This window comes from Anopheles ziemanni, assembly GCF_943734765.1.
Source record: "Anopheles ziemanni chromosome X unlocalized genomic scaffold, idAnoZiCoDA_A2_x.2 X_unloc_4, whole genome shotgun sequence".
Classification (NCBI taxonomy): Eukaryota; Metazoa; Arthropoda; class Insecta; order Diptera; family Culicidae; genus Anopheles; species Anopheles ziemanni.
Window position 1 is genome coordinate 777,501 of NW_026689807.1, and position 9,211 is coordinate 786,711.

At 45.5% G+C, this 9,211-nt stretch overlaps 1 non-coding gene across 1 annotated transcript; it reads right to left on the bottom strand.

The window, feature by feature from the left end:
• Positions 1-86: 86 nt before the first annotated feature.
• LOC131292208 (5.8S ribosomal RNA) lies at positions 87-241 on the bottom strand. Its single transcript, XR_009189896.1, has one exon. It is a non-coding gene; the product is annotated as a 5.8S ribosomal RNA (ribosomal RNA).
• Positions 242-9,211: the final 8,970 nt, after the last annotated feature.

The window sequence follows — 9,211 nt, forward strand, 5'->3', positions numbered from 1 at the left end:
GTCGCGACCCTAGTTAACATCATGGTGCACGTCTCGTGACGGGTGTCACGGCGTAGTTAAATGTATGCGATACATTTCTCAAATATAAGCGCTCAGTCATCTGTACATCATGGTAGGTTCCCACGACGTGCAATATGCGTTCAACTTATCAATGTTCATGTGTCCTGCAGTTCACATTATGACGCGCAGTTAGCTGCGGTCTTCATCGATCCATGAGCCGAGTGATCCACTGCCGAGGGTGACTAACTTGCGTAAGCCGCCGCTGTGCGCGTATACCCGTTCCCCGTAGGGAGGAGCAAGCCGCCGCTTAGAGACGAAGCATAAAGTGTCCTCATTCCACATAGGGCAAGCTGGATGAATCCATTTTACCCAGGACCGCCGAAGCGGCGTGGACCAGGGGAGAACTGAACCTTATACTTCACACCACAGTAAGTCTACGTGTCCTCTTCCACATAGGGCAAGCTAGAACTAACTATCTTACCCAGGACTGCCGAAGCAGCGTGGACCAGGGGAGGAACACACTTTTCATAGAAACGTAAGGCATCCATGACTGCCATAGTGCGTAAGCCGCCGCTGTGCGCGTAAACCCGTTCCCCGTAGGGAGGAGTCAAGCCGCCGCTTAGAGACGAAGTATGAAGTGTCCTCTTCCACATAGGGCAAGCTAGAATGAACTATCTTACCCAGGACCGCCGAAGCAGCGTGGACCAGGGGAGAACTGAACTTTATACTTCACACCACAGTATTGAGTAATGTGCCCTCTTCCACATAGGGCAAGCTGGAATGTTCCATTTTACCCAGGACGGCCGAAGCGGCGTGGACCAGTGGAGGACTACACAATCATGAGGTTTGATATCGACTTGTGTGTTTCAATAGGATACCGATGGTATGGTTTGAACCGATTTGATTTAGCCATTCTGAAGTCATCACTTGGTTGAAGCGCTGAACTAGGGAGGCATCGTTTACATATATATTGGTTTTCGCATGCTCTACTAGGTTAATGTCATGAGGTTTGGCTATCGAGCATGCCCAAGTGATAACTTGATTGTGTGCTTGCTTGAATTCTTCACATTTCATACCATCGGTTAGTTGTCGAATCATTCCTCGATCATAACCTTCGTTCTTGGTTCATGTATGCTCTCTTCCACATAGGGCAAGCTAGAATTAACTATCTTACCCAGGACCGCCGAAGCAGCGTGGACCAGGGGAGAACTATACTTTGTCTTGTATGCCCTCTTCCACATAGGGCAAGCTAGAACTAACTATCTTACCCAGGACCGCCGAAGCAGCGTGGACCAGTGGAGGACTATACTTTGTTCATAACACCACAGTATTGAGTAATGTGCCCTCTTCCACATAGGGCAAGCTAGAATGAACTATCTTACCCAGGACCGCCGGAGCAGTGTGGACCAGTGGAGGACTACACAATCATGAGGTTTGATATCGACTTGTGTGTTTCAATAGGGTACCGATGGTATGTTTTGAACCGATTTGATTTAGCCATTCTGAAGTCATCACTTGGTTGAAGCGCTGAACTAGGGAGGGGCATCGTTTACATATATATTGGTTTTCGCATGCTCTACTAGGTTAATGTCATAGGGTTGGCTATCGAGCATGCCCAAGTGATGACTTGATTGTGTGCTTGCTTGAATTCTTCACATTTCATACCATCGGTTAGTTGTCGAATCATTCCTCGATCTAACCTTCGTTCTTGGTTCATGTATGCTCTCTTCCACATAGGGCAAGCTAGAATTAACTATCTTACCCAGGACCGCCGAAGCAGCGTGGACCAGGGGAGAACTATACTTTGTCTTGTATGCCCTCTTCCACATAGGGCAAGCTAGAACTAACTATCTTACCCAGGACCGCCGAAGCAGCGTGGACCAGTGGAGGACTATACTTTGTTCATTACACCACAGTATTAAGTATGGTGTCCTCTTCCACATAGGGCAAGCTAGAACTAACTATCTTACCCAGGACCGCCGAAGCAGTGTGGACCAGGGGAGGACTATACTTTATACTTCACACACTAGCCATACTGAAGTCATCACTTGGTTGAAGCGCTGAACTACGGCGGGGTAATCGTTTACAGGTTATAATCATATAGCTGCATGCTCATTAGTAGATAATGGAATATTGTATGGCAATATGAGCATGCCCAAGTGATGACTTTGTTTCAAGCTCAACAGGTAGGGTATTGAGTCCATTGAGGTAACATTTGAGTGTAGTTCTGACATCATCATTTTGGGACTTAGCCGATTTTTCCTAAAATACCATATGACCCATCAGGGTCCTTGCCTTCATATAAGTTTGCCTTGCTTGGTGTGGTAACACATGAGTGTAGTTCTGACATCCCCATTTTGGGACTTAGCCGATTTTTCGTAAAATACCATATGACCCATCAGGGTCCTTTGCTTCATATAAGTTTGCCTTGCTTGGTGTGGTAACTTGTTAGTGTAGTTCTGACATCATCATTTTGGGACTTAGCCGATTTTTCGTAAAATACCATATGACCCATCAGGGTCCTTGCCTTCATATAAGTTTGCCTTGCTTGGTGTGGTAACTTTTTAGTGTAGTTCTGACATCCCCATTTTGGGACTTAGCCGATTTTACGAAAAATACCATATGACCCATCAGGGTCCTTTGCTTCATATAAGTTTGCCTTGCTTGGTGTGGTAACATTTGAGTGTAGTTCTGACATCCCCATTTTGGGACTTAGCCGATTTTTCGATCCATCCTATATGACCCATCAGGGTCCTTTTTCTTCATATAAGTTTCCCAAGACTTAGTGCTTTTTACCTTTGGACACCAATATCACCCTTACGGGTTTCTTTGATCTTCTCACTTTGTATTGGCCAAATGTAGGTCTTGCCATGCCAAACATATAATTGTTCTACACCAAGTCTCTATCTCGTACCGCCAGCTCGGTACATTCGATCAACCTGCCCTTAAGGCACCCGGGACTTAGCCATTTTTTCACATTTTTCATGATTTTGAGGCAACTTTTCTCGACTTTGTCACCTTATATCACCAAGATCCTTTCCCTTTAGCGCTTCACTCTGTTCCAATGATATTTAGCGCTGACTATCACCTTTCTATCGCTGAGCTCAACTTCTTATTCGGTGCCATAGAGCCAGAGATATTTGGTGTATGCTGTTATAAGGGAAGTTTGTCACTTTTTCAAAGGCCCACTTTGGGACGCCCATATCTCACCTTCACGTATCTTCGATCTTCTTGTCGTCTATGGACGAAACTTAGGTCTTGTATTGGCCAACTTATAAATGTTCTACGGCCAAGCCGTATCTCTTACCGCCAGCCCGGTATTCATGGACTTAGTCGGATTTTCGCCTCTCGTGGTAACAATTTCTGACTTTGACTCACAATAACACCCGAACGGTCACATGCTAGCGCTTTGCTTGGTAGGAATTATAGTTAGCGCTACCTTTTCTCTTTCCATCGATACCTTGTTCGTTCCATTCCATGCCATACAGCCGAAGTTATGATGTTTCCCGTTTTCCATATCATGTGGAGCTTATGCTCTGGGAAAACCATCTAACACCTGTACCACCCTTTTGGGTACCACCGATCTCGTCACTATGTTCGGGCCAAATATAGGTTATAACATGCCCAACATATAATTGTTCTACACCAAGTCTCTATCTCTTACCGCCTGCTCGGTATTTTACTCGTAAGTCCAAATTTCACAACTTGTACTTTTTGGCCCAATGTACTCGAGTTTCAATTTTGGTAACATTTTTCGACTTTGACACTTAATAACTTCCAAATAATGCTAGTTAGCGCTTTGCTTTCTTCTAGTCGTATCTAGCGCTGGGTGTTACCTTTCCAAAACATATCCTAGCTTAACAATCCATGCCATACAGCCGGAGCTATACGGTGCACAAGTCAAATCCATTTTAGCCATGTTTCATTTTTGCCAATTTTTGACCACTCGTATCACCCTTCCAGAGTGGTCCGATCTTCTCGCTTTATATGGACGACTTTTATGTCTCGTAGAGGCAAACTTATAAGTATTCTACGTCAACCCGCTATCTCTTACCGCTTGCTCGGTATTCTTGGTCTTGTGTGATTTTTGGCCATTTTGGTATTATTTTTCCACTTTGTCGCTTAATAACTCAGTTTTGCTCAACACTTAGCGCTTCGGTTGTTTGGGATTATAGTTAGCGCTCGGTTCGACCTTTCCAACACTGATCTTAGCTTTTCGATCCGTTCCATACAGCCTGAGTTATTCGCGATACCGTGTTTCAACCCATTTCTCAAGTCTCGTTTTGGTCCAACTTTGAACCAGCCATATCACCCTGATGGGTACCTCCGATCTTCTCGCTCTATATTGGCCAAAGTTAGGTCTTGTGGTAACGTACTTATGATTGTTCTACGCCGTGTTCGTAGCTCTTATCGTTCGCCCGCTATTTTCGATCATAAGGTGAATTTTCGCCTCTAAACCACCATTTTTCACCTTTGCCCTCTAATATGACCGACTTGCTCAACACCTAGCGCTTCGCTTGGTAGAACACATAGCTAGCGCTCGTCAAGACCTTTCCAACGCATATCCAAGCTTTCCGATCCGAGCCATACAGCCTGAGCTATAGGCGATACCGTTTTTCCCATTTTCTTGGTCACACGCACTTTAGGGTACCCCTTTTTGCCTTTGACCCTTAATACCTCCTCCGGGTCACTAGTAGGCGCTCAGCTTGGTAGGAAACATAGCTAGAGCAGGCCTTCACCTTTCCAAAACTGCCAAAAGTGTACCGATCCGACATCTAGAACCAAAGTTATGGTCATTCCCATCATGCTCTACTTTCATGGTCAACCTCCACTAAGCACACCTAGGTTGGACCAACTTTCACCAACTCATCTCGAACCCCAAATTTGCTTCGACCTACTAGGTTTCCCTAGCAAAGTGGCCAAAACATCCATTACAACACGACTGGTCTTTCTGGTGGTCGACCTAGGCGACTTTGTTCGACGACCACCACCCCATGGAACTAAAAGACGTCCCTTGATACGGACCACCGATACATTTTCCGGCCTGTCTAAACTACACTCATCGAAATTTTTTTGGGTCCCCACCGTCATACAAGTTTGCCTAGGTCAAGTTTTTCTTCCGGATCGGCCGCGGACCTCACTTTTCATTATCTAGGGAGGCCATAGGGCCCCAAAAGGGGTTTTTTAAAATTTTCGACACTTTCGACTTTGGTCGGATTTTTTCCGATTTTGGTCCGACCTAGGGACTTGGTGGTCCAAGGAGCCTCGGGACCAAACTTTTTTCTCAGGGGTCCCTACCTCCATACAACTTTGCCTAGGTCAATTTTTTGTTCCAAATCGACCGCGGATTTCACTTTTCAATATCTGGGGCTCGTGTAGAGTCCGAATATGAGGTTTTCTCATTTTTCGACATTTTCGACTTTTTTCGACTTTTTTCGGGTTTTTCGACCTAGGGGTCCGCCGAACAATTTTTGGGTCAAAAATTTTTATTGAACTAGTCGAAAGTACGCAAAAAGATAAGACTTTTTGCCGAAGACACCATGCCCCGGAACCGACTCCTTCCCCTTCAAAATTGGGGACAAACGTGATTTTTGAAACTTTTCCTTAGGGAGCCAAAGACTTAGAAAATTTTCAAAATCTCGATTTTTCGATTGCGAGCTAGCGCTTTGCGGTCTTCGGCAATGTTGTAGATCTCGACGAGATAAAACTTTTTGGTCAAGGGACATTTTGCCCTCCGACCCCTCCTTCCCCCCGCAAATCGCCCCCCAAAGTGCAATTTTTGCATTTTCACCTCTTTGCACGCACTGTTCGGCCCAAATGGCCACTTTCTATGGGTCTGAGCGCTTTGCGGTCTTCGGCAAACTTTTAGAGCGTACCAAGCCCTAATTATAATTGTTCTACACCACCTTCGTACCTCTTCATCCCTGGCCGCTATTCGCGTACCAAGGTAATTTTTGTTCATTTTGTCAACATTTTTCATCTTTGACTGCTTCTATCGGCCTTGCCATGAACCGATAGCGCTTCGCTGTGTTCTAACGTAAGTTAGTACTGCTCATTACCTTTCCAAATCATGTCTTAGATTGTCATTTGCTTGCATACAGCCGGAGCTATGAGCGATACCGTAAAAAGTACCGAAACTTGGAAAAATCCTTGGATCGCCCATATCCCCCCTTTGGGGACCAGATATCGAAAAAAGTTCTGATTCATAAAGTTGCGCCTTAACGTGTTCTAGTTATGCCTAGAACATTTCACTTCGCTAGCTGGCCTGCAACTTAGCCGTAATTGGGATTTTAGGGTGTTCAAGGAGGGCCCATTTCCTGCGACTTGGTATCTTTTGGGCCCTATGTTTCTCTAATATCTCCACGAGTTTTCCAGATAGCTTTCTCATACTTTCAGGGTGCCTAGAGCACCTCAAGACCTTTCCAACGCTATGCCGTTTGCTTCGCTCGGACATCTACAGCCGAAGTTATTCGAGGTACACTGTACCTTACCCTGTTTTCTCAGTACTTGGTCGAAAATTTCGATCAGCCATATGACCGACTTGGACAACCCTGAGCGGGTTGGCCCCATATAACTAAACTTTCGTCTCGTGGAGGCAAACTTATAAATATTCCACGTCAACTCGCTATCTCGTACCGCCTTGACGGTATACTTGGTCCAAGGGCCATTTCCAGCGACTTGGTCGCAATTTCGCTCTAAGTTTCGCTAATACCTTCGTCCGTGGACATGGTGATTTTTTGTTCGTATTTTTCCTTGATAGTCCCACTCAAGACTATTCAATACCAGAGCCAAGCGTCCCGCTAAGTGCCATACAGCCTGAGCAGTAATTCATGAAAGGTACCTCTACCAGTTTTTGCCATACTTGGGTACAAACTTTGGATCGCCCATATCTCCACTTTGGAGGCCAGCCAGCACCTTGGCCTCATATACTTTTTTGTTGGTCATACCATGCACCAAATATAATTGTTCTACGCCAACTTGCTATCTCTTCTCTAACTTGCCGTTATTCTTGGTCCAAGTCCCATTTCATTCGTTTTCGGACCCATTTTGCTATATGTTTCACTAATAGCTTCGGCCATGGACAAGCTGATATTCTGTTTGTATTTTTGCTTGATAGTCCCACTCAAGACCATTCCAAAACACACCGCAGCTTGTCGCTCGGTGGCAAACTGACCGAGTTATAATTCATGAAAGGTACCTCAACTTGGTACACCACGTGGTCGGCCCAAACCATAAACCAACCAAACGACCGACTTGGAGCACCCTGACCGGGTTGGCCCCATATAATAAAAGTTGCGTCTCTACACGCCCAACTTATGAATATTCTACGCCAAGTCGCTATCTCTTACCGGTAAGCCGGTATTCACCTTCCAAGGGTGATTTTGGTCAAGCGCCATTTCCTGCGACTTGGTCCCCGAATTGGACCATCATCACCTAATATCTCCGTGGTCTTTCAACTCAGCCTCATGAAACTTTCAGGGTAGATAGGTCTCCCCAAGACCTTTCCAACGGTGAGCCGTTTGCCTCGCTCGGCCATCTACAGCCGAAGTTATTAATGGTACTTGGTACCTTACCCTGTTTTTTCCATACTTGTTCGTACTTGGGTACAAACTTTGGATCGCCCATATCTCCACTTTGGAGGCCAGCCAGCACCTTGGCCCCATATACTTTTTTGTTGGTGATACCATGCACCAAATATAATTGTTCTACGCAAGCTTGCTATCTCTTCTCCAACTTGCCGTTATTCTTGGTCCAACGATGGACCAAGGGGTCATATGGAAATACATGAAAAATCGGCTAAGTCCCAAAATTGGGATGTCAGAACTACACTAAAAAGTTACCACATCAAGCAAGGCAAACTACCTAGGTGAACCCTAGCAAGAAACACGGACCAAGTCAGATGGCCTAAGTCAAGAGTGCAAGTGACCTAGGCAAAGTTGTATGACGGTGAGGACCCTGAAAAATCTGGTTAGTGTAGTTTAGACAGGGGAGGTTTTTGGGTCGGCTGAACCTCCTTATTTTGGGTTTTGACCTCCTCAAGAAGCTACACCTAGGCAAACTGCCTAGGGTGAAAGTGCGAAGACCAATCGAATAGTAAGACAAGTTTTGACCGATCGCCCTAGGCAAGCTTGTATGAAGAAAGGGACCCTATGGGTCATATGGAAATACATGAAAAATCGGCTAAGTCCCAAAATTGGGATGTCTGAACTACACTAAAAAGTTACCACATCAAGCAAGGCAAAGTACCTAGGTGAACCCTAGCAAGAAACACGGACCAAGTCAGATGGCCTAAGTCAAGAGAACAAGTGACCTAGGCAAAGTTGTATGACGGTGAGGACCCTGAAAAATCTGGTTAGTGTAGTTTAGACAGGGGAGGTTTTTGGGTCGGCTGAACCTCCTTATTTTGGGTTTTGACCTCCTCAAGAAGCTACACCTAGGCAAACTGCCTAGGGTGAAAGTGCGAAGACCAATCGAATAGTAAGACAAGTTTTGACCGATCGCCCTAGGCAAGCTTGTATGAAGAAAGGGACCCTATGGGTCATATGGAAATACATGAAAAATCGGCTAAGTCCCAAAATTGGGATGTCTGAACTACACTAAAAAGTTACCACAGCAAGCAAGGCAAAGTACCTAGGTGAACCCTAGGAAGAAACACGGACCAAGTCAGATGGCCTAAGTCAAGAGAACAAGTGACCTAGGCAAAGTTGTATGACGGTGAGGACCCTGAAAAATCTGGTTAGTGTAGTTTAGACAGGGGAGGTTTTTGGGTCGGCTGAACCTCCTTATTTTGGGTTTTGACCTCCTCAAGAAGCTACACCTAGGCAAACTGCCTAGGGTGAAAGTGCGAAGACCAATCGAATAGTAAGACAAGTTTTGACCGATCGCCCTAGGCAAGCTTGTATGAAGAAAGGGACCCTAAGGGTCATATGGAAATACATGAAAAATCGGCTAAGTCCCGAAATTGGGATGTCTGAACTACACTAAAAAGTTACCACATCAAGCAAGGCAAAGTACCTAGGTGAACCCTAGGAAGAAACACGGACCAAGTCAGATGGCCTAAGTCAAGAGTACAAGTGACCTAGGCAAAGTTGTATGGCGCTAAGGACCATGAAAAATCGGGTTAGTGTAGTTAAGACAGGGGAGGTTTCAGGGTCGGCTGGACCTCCTTATTTCGGGTTTTGGCCTCCTCAAGAAGACAGACCTAGGCGAA